At 40.0% G+C, this 12,381-nt stretch overlaps 1 non-coding gene across 1 annotated transcript; it reads right to left on the bottom strand.

Annotated features, from left to right (window-relative positions):
* Nucleotides 1-869: 869 nt before the first annotated feature.
* LOC112781745 (small nucleolar RNA R71) lies at nt 870-977 on the bottom strand. Its single transcript, XR_003192505.1, has one exon. It is a non-coding gene; the product is annotated as a small nucleolar RNA R71 (small nucleolar RNA).
* Between the last annotated feature and the right edge of the window lie 11,404 nt (nt 978-12,381).

Below are 12,381 nucleotides of genomic sequence, written 5' to 3'. Positions count from 1 at the left end.
TTTCTGAAAATATCTGATTAATAAAATAGCACACCTTTCTGCAACTCGTTGGGAGACGACCTGGGATTCATACTCCCAGTATTTTAATTTTAATTTTTGTGACAACCCTTCTAAATTGATAAGCAGAATTCTGGTTGGTTAAGAACTATACTTGCAACGCATATTTACAACAATTCTTGACTCGCCAATTTCTGCCACGTCAATTTTTGGCGCCGTTGCCGGGGAGTTGTAATAGAGTGCTAAAGTTATTAATTGGATTTTATTTATTTGCATTTTATTCTATCTTGCTACCATGAGCTGCTTGTTTCTTTTGTTAGATGACGCGTTCACTTCCTGATCCAAGCTTGCTAGTATTCGATCCTGAGATTGAAAGAACTATTTCACGAATAAGGCAAGCTCAGTGTCGGTTAGTCCTCTCTGAGGGCGGATTTGAAACGTCACTTGAGAAAGAAACCAGCACCCGTTCTACTGATTTGGCTGATTTACGTGCAGGTAACATGGCAGCAGCTAGGAGAGTTACTATCCAGGAGGCTGGAGCCCCTGATTTTACAATGCAACCATTTCAAGCGCATCACCCAGCGGTGGCTACAGACTTTGAAATAAAGACCGCACTGCTCAATTTGATGCCCAAGTTTCATGGCTTGCCTGCTCAAGAGCCTATCAAGCACCTGAGAGATTTTCAAGCAGCTTGTTCTACTGTCAGGCATGATGGTGCAGATGAAACTTCAATTTTGATGAAAGCTTTCCCGTTTTCTCTTGAGAGGAAGGCAAGAGAGTGGTACTACACTCAACCAGCAACAACTGTATCCAACTGGGATACACTGAGAAGAGAATTCTTAGAAAAATTCTTTCCAGCTGAAGTTACTGATAAACTGAGGAAAGACATTTCCATGATTGTTCAGGATGAATCTGAGACTCTCTATGAATACTGGAAGCGCTTCAATAATCTTCTGGAAGTATGCCCCCACCATATGATTGAGAAGATAGTATTACCCGGTTACGTCACACATGGCATGAGGCCCCAAGATAAGACCACATTGGAAAGTGCTAGCAATGGGTCTATGAAAAAGTACAAGACCACTGATGAGGCATGGCAATTGATCAGCGACTTAGCTGAATCTACTCAGAATCACAGGCAAAAACAAGGCCGTTCAAAAGCCTTTGTCTATATATGATATTTTGAGGCTCCCTCCCTTAAAAAGGTCGGCAGCTCGTTTTGTGTTAGCAGTTAAGAGCATTATTACAGTGGTTGGAGTTGCTGATGATGTATTAGTGGGCATTAAAGGACTCACATTCCCTACTAATTTTTATATTCTGGAGATGCCCCAAAATGACTCAAAGAAGCCATTATCAATCCTACTTGGAAGACCATTCCTGAAGACATCTAAGTTCAAATTGGATGCTTTTTCAGGAACATACTCTTTTGAAATAGATGGCCGAATAGTAAGTTTCAATCTTAAAGGAGTTATGAAGCACCCTTCAGAAGATTATTCTATCTTCCAGTGTGACATTATAGATGAAACCGTGGCTGAAGTTCACCAGGAGGAGTTAGAAGAGAAGCACACAGGACAAGGTCCAAGTGTGGGGACATTCTCAGAGGACAATGACAATGCTTTCCCATTGTTGCCAGCTCCAAACAACCCAGAGCCTGACCATGACCAGAAGTTAGAATTAAAACCCCTTCCTCCACATCTCAAATATGCTTACCTTGAGGACAAGCAACAGTGTCCAGTTATCATTGCAAGGGAACTCACTTCTCAATAAGAAGAGCAGTTACTAAGTGTGCTGAGGAGGCACAAGAAGGCAATTGGATGGAGTTTGGCAAATATAGTAGGCATCAACCCTCAAGTATGTGAGCACAGAATATTTTTAGAAGAGGGAGCAAGACCCGTTCGTCAACCCCAAAGAAGACTGAACCCCACTATCTTAGAGGTTGTCAAAAAGAAAGTGACCAGACTACTGGAGGTAGATATCATCTATCTATCTCAGACAGTGAATGGGTAAGCCCAGTACAAGTAGTGCCAAAGAAGTCTGGAGTCACTACAGTGAAAAATGAGCATGGAGAGCTGATAGCAACCAAAGTACAGAACGCTTGGAGGGTCTGCATTGACTACAGACGCCTCAACCAAGCAACCCGTAAGGATCACTATCCTCTTCCATTCATTGATCAAATGCTGGATCGCCTGTCAGGTAAATCACATTATTGTTTTCTAGATGGTTACACAGGTTATTTCCAGATTCATATAGCTCCTGAGGATCAGGAAAAGACTACTTTTACATGTCCTTTTGGGACTTATGCTTACAAGAGAATGCCCTTTGGCTTGTGTAATGCACCAGCTACCTTCCAAAGGTGCATGATGAGTCTTTTCTCTGATCTAATTGAGGACTGTATGGAAGTTTTTATGGATGATTTTAGTGTTTATGGTGATTCCTTTAGCCTTTGCTTAGATGGATTATCTAGAGTATTAGATAGATATGTCAGTACAAACCTTGTATTAAATTTTGAAAAATGTCACTTTATGGTTAAACAAGGGATTGTACTAGGACATGTTGTGTCTAATACTGGTATTTCTATAGATCCAGCAAAGGTGGATGTTATTTCTAGTTTACCTTACCCCTCTTCTGTGAGGGAAGTCCGCTCGTTCCTTGGCCATGCAGGTTTTTACAGGAGATTCATTAAGGACTTCAGTAAGGTAGCACTTCCCTTATCCAGACTACTACAGAAGGATATTGAGTTCGAGTTCAGTGAAGATTGTAAACAAGCGTTTGATAAGCTGAAGATCGCCCTGACTCAAGCTCCAATTGTGAGAGGACCAGACTGGAGCCAGCCATTCGAAATAATGTGCGACGCTTCTAACCCATGCAGTAGGAGCAGCATTGGCTCAGCGTGAAGGTAAGGATCCTTTTGTTATTGCTTATGCGTCTAAAACTCTAGATGCAGCACAATCCAATTACACTACTACTGAGAAAGAGCTTCTTGCTATTGTTTTTGCTCTGGATAAATTCTGAGCCTATTTACTTGGTACGAAGGTAGTAGTGTACTCAGACCACACATCTCTAAAGTATCTGTTAGCTAAAAAGGAGTCCAAACCAAGGCTTATACGTTGGATACTGCTATTACAAGAATTTGATTTAGAAATTAAGGATAGGAGTGGTAACCAGAATTTAGTGGCAGACCACTTAAGTCGCCTTGAGCACATTTCAGATGACCCCACTCCTATAGCTAATAATTTCCCATTTGATAACCTGCAAGCAATATCTGAGGTAGTCCCTTGGTATGCACCTGTAGCTAATTATCTAGTTAGCCGCACCTTTCTTCCAAACTTTTCTAAGCATCAAAGAGACAAGCTGAAAAGCGAGTCTAAATATTATATATGGGATGACCCATATTTATGGAGATGTGGTGCTGACCAGGTAATTAGACGGTGTGTTCCTCAATCAGAATTCCAATCCATCTTAGAGGCCTGTCACTCATCTGAGAGTGGAAGACATTTTGGCCCTCAAAGAAAAGCTAGAAAAATCTTAGACTGTGGATTCTGGTGGCCTACACTTTTTAGAGACGCTGCTAAATTTTGTAGATCTTGTTTCCCATGCCAAAAATTTGGTAATATATCCAGGAGGGATGAGATGCCTCAACAAATTATGCTTTTCTGTGAAATTTTTGACGTTTGGGGCATTGACTTCATGGGTCTATTTCCAAATTCTAATGGTTATTTTTATATATTGTTAGCTGTGGATTATGTTTCCAAATGGGTGGAAGCAATTCCTACCCGCACTGATGATGCTAACACTGTTGTTTCCTTTGTGAGAAACCACATTATTTGTCGTTTTGGATCACCACGAGCAATCGTGAGCGATCAAGGCACCCATTTTTGTAACAAGAGACTAACAGGATTAATGAAGAAGCATGGAATAATTCATAAGGTTGCAACAGCATACCATCCCTAGACTAATGGGTAAGCCGAGGTGTCAAACAGAGAGATAAAGAGTATCTTGCAGAAGATAGTCAAACATCATAGAAGAGATTGGAGCACCAGGCTACAAGATGCACTTTGGGCGTACAGAACCACATACAAGACACCCATTGGGATGAGTCCTTTCTCCTTAGTCTATGGAAAGGCTTGTCATCTCCCTGTTGAAGTCGAGCACAAAGCCTTTTGGGCAGTAAAGGAGTGCAACATGGGAATTGAGGAAGCCGGAGCTGAAAGAAAATTGCAACTGCAAGAATTGGAAAGCATTCGCCTAGAAGCTTATGAGAATTCAAGACTATACAAGGAGAAGATGAAGGCTGTACATGATCAGCACATTAAGAGAAAAGAGTTTCAACCTGGAGACTTAGTCCTCCTTTACAAATCTCGACTGAGGCTCATGCCAGGCAAGTTAAGATCAAGATGGGATGGTCCATACAGAGTAGAGAAGGCCGAACCATACGGAGTTTATCACCTAAGCCATCCTTCCAGCTCTGAACTTATAAAAGTTAATGGACATCATTTAAAGCTGTACCATGGAGAGCGGATGCAGAAAAACAAGGAGCTCGAGATCTTCCTCTTGGAAGATCCTCACATAGCCGAAGAGTGAGCTAATGGAGCGTCCAACTTACGGACGTTAAAGCAAAGTGCTAGGTGGGAGACAACCCACCATTGTATGATCGTTCTTTTCTTTATTTTTAGTTTTTCTATTTAATAACTCTTCTCTTTCTTAGTACATTTCGTGCATTTGTATTTACATACTTTTATTTAAAAAAAAAGGGTTACACGACGCGACCGCATCATTGACGCGTCCGCGTCGCAAGGAAATGGGAGAAAATAAAAACAAACAGAAAGTCACGCATGAGCGTGGCTGGAGGCGTGCCAATGGCACAAATTGCCCCACGCGACCGCGTCGCCAACGCGTCCACGTCACATGGGAATATTGGCCTCCCGCGCAACCGCGTGACCAACGCGGCCGCGTGCCCTAGAATTCGACGTCAAAAGGGTGCACGACCGAAAGTTGTGCTAGAGTGGTGCTGGATTGGTGCTGAAAGCACAATCCTTCCCACGCGGCCGCGTGACCGACGCGACCGCATCATATCCTTCTAATGGCCACTCACGCGATCGCATGCCCCACGCGATCGCATCACCCAATATTTGGCAATTAATGATTTTGAACAGAGAGTTGTGCGAGTGCGAGGCTGCCCTCACGCCAGTGGCATAAAACGGGTCACGCGACCGCGTGACCGACGCAACTGCGTCAATCAGTATCAGCGCAAGTCGTGCGACTGCGTGCCCCACGCGACCGCGTCGATTGCACCGCACAGCTTCCCTGATTTGGCACTGATCTTATCTTTTTCTCCTCAAATCCTATTTTCTCTTTTCCCTCCTTATTTCTGCTCCCTCCCTTCTTCCTTCTTCCTTCTTTCTCACTTTTTACACCCTCACTCTCTCCCTCTCTCCCCCATTAACAAGGTTTTCTTTTTCTTCTTCTCTCCTTACTTTTCTATTTTTCTTCTTATTTTTCTATGTTATCTTGTTTTCTTTTCTTTTTACTTTCATTATTCATACTTTTTTCCTTTCTACTTGGTGTTAGATATTTATTTGAGTCATTATTTCTCACTATATGCTTGTGGATTGTTCTAAATTTGTTTGGCAATTATATATTACTTTTTAAAGGGTTGCTTGCATGTTCAATTTAATACTTTCCATACATTATTTCACCATTCATGCTATGTGTTTGTGAAAAATCCCATATGGCATTTTGCACTTTTCTCCGTTATCCTACTCTATTATTAAATGCCCGTTTTTCATAAAATCCCTTTTATATTTTATTCGTTATAAATAATTGTCAATACAAACGTGATGGTTTGTTACGAGTGATGCTTGATCTATGCTACTCATGCCTTTGCCAGCATGCTAATAAACCCCTTGCATTCACTTGTCATCATATGCACTAACTATTTTCCATTGATGACTTTTCACATGTAGTCATGACCATGTGTTAACATCATTTACCTTTTACTGTGCATTCATAACCACCCTTTTCCGTTCTCTTCCTTGCTCTATCTCTTTGAATTTAATTTACTTTCTCTTCCCTTTTTCAGAATGGCCACCAAGAAAGGAAAAGAGAAAGCTACTCCCAAATTCACAGCAAGAAGAGGACAAAAAGAGCATTAGTGGCAGAACCCTCTTCAACTGCAATTAAACCCTCAACAAAGAGACTTAAGAGGATTATGAAGGTTGATGATAAAGAAAAAGCCTTCCCAATAAAGGACACTGCACGATTTCCCAATCGCTACTGTGAGCAGATGTTTCCCATCTTGGCAGAAAGGAGCTACAACAACGAATACCTTTTTCTCCTCCCAAACCATATTGCTACCTTTGTTGAGCCGCAAATTGCACAAAGACAATGGGATTTCTTACAGAGACAGCCGAGGCAGGTCAATCTTTCTTGGGTAGTCGAGTTCTACTCCAACTTCCACCTGCCAACCCTGCCGTTTGTCTTTGTCCATCAGAAGCAAGTCCCCATTACAGAAGAGGCCATTCAAAAAGCTCTAGGTCTTCCCCATATTCTAGAAGGTTTGGATGCCTTTCAAGAAGCCGCACTCAAGCGCCAGATGTACCAATTTGACTGGGATGCCGTTCTCAGAGTTATCGCACTACCTGGCAGCCGATGGATCTACGGATACCATCGTATCTGCCCTAAGGAAATTTTGGCTTCGGCACTTACCTTGGAGGCTCGCGTATGGGCACAGATCATGTCCCATTACATCTTTCCGAGCACCCACGAGTCCTCCTTCACTACGGACATGGCCGTTCTACTATGGTGCATCCTTACAGACCAGCCTCTGAACCTACCAAGACACATCCGGAATGCCATGGGATACGTACAAATCGCGGGCAACTTACCATTTCCCGCCTTGGTCTCAGATCTCGTCTCAGCAGCCGGAGTCTCCTTCAGAGCTGGGGACACCAAAGCCATACTTCCACGGGATGACCAATATGTCCCTAATGGGAAATATATCAGACCTTCAGTAGCCACTACAAGCCGGCCCACTGAACCAGCTCAGGACATTCCTCCTTCCGTACCACAAGCACCTACCACAGACCAACTGCTCTATTAGATACTCGAAAGGTTGGATCGGCAGGAACACAAAGCTAAGATGAGAGAGCGCCGTAACAAGCACCGATTCACATACCTCAAGGAGCTGATCATGGGAAAATTCAAGGACTCAGACACCCCGGACTCTACTTCCTTTACCAACACAGGGAGCCATGATGGTCCCGACTGTGGAGATACTGCTACCAGCCCACCCCTGTTCCTGACAGATGGCACCGAGGACGGTGCAAAGCCTTAAGTGTGGGGAGGTCGGTCAGTACCGGACTTCCGGAGGTAATTTTTCTTCACTAAACACCAATAAATTAGGATATTTAGTTTGTTTTTCTTTTATAGAATAGGATAAATTGTATAGTAATAGATTAGTTGCATGCATGTTCTACTAGATTGAAAAGACAATAAGTTTCTTCTAAGACTCTATTTTTGGAACAAAATTTCACTAATTTTAATTAAATTTTTATGTTAAATTTGCTTGAAGTTGTATTTGGAACATGATTTTTGAGCTAAAGAACACACAACTTGTGAGATTTGAGCCTTTATGCATGGTTACATTATTTAACCATAATTATTTTATTCTTATGTGTTTACTTCTCTGTGATTGTAATTTATATTTTGTTTCATTCTATATGTCCAATATTTATTATATTTATATGTTTGCATATGATTGAGGCCATTAATTATTTAGCTCACTTATCCAAATTAAGCCTACCCTTTCAATTACCTTTGTTAGCCACTTTGAGCCTTTAAATCCCATTTGTTCTACATTTTACCATATTACTAGCCTTGAGCGAAAAAACAATTATATATCCCAAACTGAATCTTTGGTTAGCTTAAGATAGAATTGTGTGTGCTAATTAAGTATGGGAAATTATGCGAACAAAAGATAATAAGGGAATGTGTCATGATAATAGAATGGGAATTTGGATACCTACTCATGTGAAACTATAAGAATTAAAAATCTATGTGCATTGATAAGCTATGTTTATTTTTATGCTTATATAAAAAAATATAAAAAATATTCAATAAATAAATAAGGGGACAAAATTACCCCAATGTTAAGTTAAGAATTCAAAGGTCAATGCATGTATGATAAAATTAAAATAAAAGTTGATACATGAGTATCGAATGTGAAAGAGAAATTCTGGGTAGCTAGGTATAAATTCTAAAGTTATATAGAATATATATATAGGTTATGTTAAAGCTTGGGTTAATTAAAGATTCAATTTATAAGCTTACTTAGCCATGTGTGTATCCTTACCATTACCTTGGCCCCATTACAACCTTGAAAAGACCTCATGATGTTTGCATTGGTATATCAAATGTTGTCGATTGATTAGGAGAAGAACAAAAAATTAGAAAGCATGATTAGAGAAGGATAGAGTGATTGCCTTATACACTAGAGAGATTAGAGCGTATATACATCATCAGTGAGGGTTCAATGCTTAAAATTCTATATTCCCTGCTTTCATGAGCTGCCTTCTTGCATCTTTATCTGTTCTTACTGCATGAGAATTGAATTAGTGGAATTTGATTTGTAATTGTTTTGAAGAGCTTATTTATTATTGATCAAGTGGACAAAAATTATATATATATATATATATATATATATGTTGCATTGCATTGCATGAGTTTTACATGTTCCTACTCATTTATTTTATCTCCTTCAACTAAGCATGAGGACATGCTAATGTTTAAGTGTGGGGAGGTTGATAAACCACTATTTTATGGTTTATAATGTGTTTAATTGTGTGGTTTTATCATGATCTTTACCCACTTATTCATATGATTAGCATGCATTTATATTTCCTTCCTAAAATTATTATATGATTGAAAACTTGCTTCCTAGAGACTTTTAATTATGTATTTTAATTCTCCTTTATTCCATTCGATGCCGTGATCTATGTGTTAAGTGTTTCAGGCTTTATAGAGCATGAATAAGTCAGAGATTGGAAAGGAAGCTGGAAAAAATGGAAGGAACACAAGAAATTAAGGAGATGACCAGCGAGAAGTGACGCGGCCGCATGGCTCACGCGACCGCGCGGAAGAGAGGAAATCGCAGTGACGCGGCCGCATGGCTCACGCGACCGCGCGGATTGGAATAGCACAAGTGACGCGGAGGCGTGGACGACGCGCCCGCGTAGCAAAGCAAAACGCCGCATGACGCGTCCGCATGAATGACGCGATCGCGTGACATTCGCGATCTGCATAATCTGCAGAATTCGCTGGGGGCGATTTTGGGCCCTGTTTTGACCTAGTTTTCGGCCCAGAAAAGCAGACTAGGGCCAGAGGACATGCAGAAACCAAAAACAACATTCATTCTACACAGTTTTAGTTTTTTAGATCTAGTTTTACTCCTCCTCTAGGTTTTCTCTCTACACATTCATAGTTCTTAGGATTTTTATTTTCTATTGTTCTTTGCATTGGGATATAGAGAAGAGTTATTACCTCATCAAGACTTTGTCATTCTAGTTCGTTTTCTTTACTTGGCTTTACTCTTCCATGTCCTTTAATTTACTCAATTTTACTATTGGATTATTTTAGAATTTATTAATACAAGAGTTACTTTTATTTTTAATTGATTCCTTTGAGTTTATTTATCATGTCTTTTTTTAATTCCCTTTCCTATATTATGTATTCCATATTCACAATGAGCGAGTAGTCCCCTAACTTGATGGGGAGTTGATTGAAAGGAACCCTTGAGTTGGAATACTCAAAAGAGAGATTGTAATTGGGTTTACTGTTGGATGGCTCTCTAGTCACTAACGCTAGTCCTTCCAAGTAAGCGGATTGGGACTTGTGAGTAGAAACATCATTCCAACTTGTTTGACTTTCCCTTATTTAGTAAGGGATAACTAAACAGAACGACCTTCAATTATCAATTAATCTTGAGAGTACTGCAACAAGAATAGGGCTTCCAACTAATCTACTCCCAGTCAAGGCTTTTATTTAAATTACTTAATTTTCCCAATTTAATTTCCTGTTTATTCAACTCAAACTCTTTCTGAAAATATCTGATTAATAAAATAGCACACCTTTCTACAACTCGTTGGGAGACGACCTGGGATTCATACTCTCAGTATTTTAATTTTAATTTTTGTGACAACACTTCTAAATTGATAAGCAAAATTCTGGTTGGTTAAGAACTATACTTGCAATGCATATTTACAACAATTCTTGACTCGCCAATTTCTGCCACGTCAGGCACGCCCAGCACATACGCCCAGCTCCTCTTTCTTGCTTCCTTCTTCTTTTGTTGCTCTTTTCACCTGAAATTCAAGCAAAACTCATTTCAAAGCAATGTACCATAAAATTCATCATTTAGTTCATGAAATTGCATTGATTGAATGAGATTTCACTATTTCTATGGTCCTTTTAGATAAGAGAAAGAGGTAGATGATGCAAGTCATCACAACATCAATGTGAATTGTTCTAAATTGATTTAGACTTGACCCTGAAGAGATGCATTCTCAATTAGAATTAGAGGCGAAACATCAATTCATGCATGAACTTTGTTATCATCATATCACAATGAACTCCTAGACTTTTGAGGATCTCTTTTAAGTGCTTGTCTTAAGAGCCCTTTCTATTGATTGTCACCTTGAAGTAGTAAGATTTGTTATTGTTTTTCTTTTCTTTTTATTCCTCTTTTGTTTTCTTGATTGACCACGACTCTAAGTGTTTTATCTCAAGACGACCCTTTAGGTTAAGCTTTCAATTAGCACTCCCAAACCAATTAGTTTTAGGGTACTAGGTGTTGAAACACCCCTAAAAATTTACTTGCTCAGGTCTCTCTTCTTGACACATCTTCACCACAAGTATATACTAGGATCTTGGCTCTTTGAGCTACTTGTTTCTTTCTTAAATCCTAGTAGTTAATGCTCAGAGCCTTGGTTCTTTTGCTTACTACTCCTTGGTTCTATGGATATTCAAGGGTCATCTTTGGCCTCTACTTGTTGTGTCCTCTATGTCCAAGTGTTCATTATGGTCTACTTACTTTCAGATTTTATTCATGATTCCATACTTTGTTCCTCATCTCTAAGTTTTGAATTATCTCACTTGGGTCTTAGTCTCTTGCTCTTGTTTTTTGCAACAACTCATCATTGATTTTTATGAAAGCAAACTACTTTTATTGATGAAATGCAGACTTAACAAAAGGACATTTTCTTTCTCAAATTCAAATAAAAACTTAAAGGACTCATAGAAAGACTTCTGAAACATAAGAAACTAAACAACAGCTAACATATTAATGCAAACTATTAAGCAAAAATTCAGAAGATAAAATTCAACCATGGGACTCAACAACCTTGTATTCTTGAGCAGCTTCAATGCATAGGCCCTTTTCATTTATCATTCTTTTTGGAGGACTCATCACCATTCTTTTTAGTGGAGGTTCCTTCTTGTGCAGAGGTGTCTCTTGGCTTCCAAAAGCCTAGACTCCTCATATAAATTCTTTCATCCCCTTTGTGCTTGACTAGTATCTCTTCTTGCCTAGCACTCAACTTTTCCATATCTTGCATGAATGTTGGATAACCAGGATTCAAGGTGGCCACCACATTACACAAGTGATTCAACTTCGCTTGTGTGTTTATATCATACTGCTTCCTTGATGTGGTCCTTACCTCATATAGGGACCTAAATTCAGCAAGGTTCCTCTGTTGCACTAAGTTTTGCTCCATGATCTTGTTGAGGCTGCCTTGCATCTCTCTCCAGTAAAATTGTCCCTGCTGCTCCTTCATGTACTCCACACTCCCTTAGAGTTGCTGGATACTTTCTTGCATTTGGTCCCATTATTTTTGTTGCTCCCTAAGTTGAGTTACATCCTCTCTCAGATGGTTGATGTCCCCTTGCATTTGGTGAACGTTTCCTTGCATCTATTTCCAATTAAAACCTTTTGGAAATTGTGCTTGGAACTGTGGAATTGGTGCTTGTAGTTGTGGAAATGGTGCTTGAACATAAGCTTATTCTTGTTGTGGTGGCCCTTGTGGTCTTAGCACATGAGCCCTGTATTCCTTGGCTCTTTGTAGTGGGTTGATGGCCACCACTTTCTCCATCTTCTTTGCAGTGATTGGTTTGTCTTGCTCAACCAATGTCTCATCAATTACCTTCTCCACTCTAGCCTCATCACAAAGCCACTGGATGATGCTTGGGAAGGCAAGTCTTGTGCTATCCTTGGTGCTCTTCAACACCCTGTAAATGTTATTCGCTATCATCTCCCCCACATTGATGTTCTCCCCCTTCATTATGCTGTAGATTAATACAGTCCTTTCCAAAGTAACCTCTAAAGTGTTGGAG

Source organism: Arachis hypogaea, chromosome 19, assembly GCF_003086295.3.
Source record: "Arachis hypogaea cultivar Tifrunner chromosome 19, arahy.Tifrunner.gnm2.J5K5, whole genome shotgun sequence".
NCBI classification, from domain to species: Eukaryota; Viridiplantae; Streptophyta; class Magnoliopsida; order Fabales; family Fabaceae; genus Arachis; species Arachis hypogaea.
The sequence above is the reverse complement of the archived record's forward strand: the minus strand, read 5'-3'. Positions and strand labels throughout refer to the sequence as shown.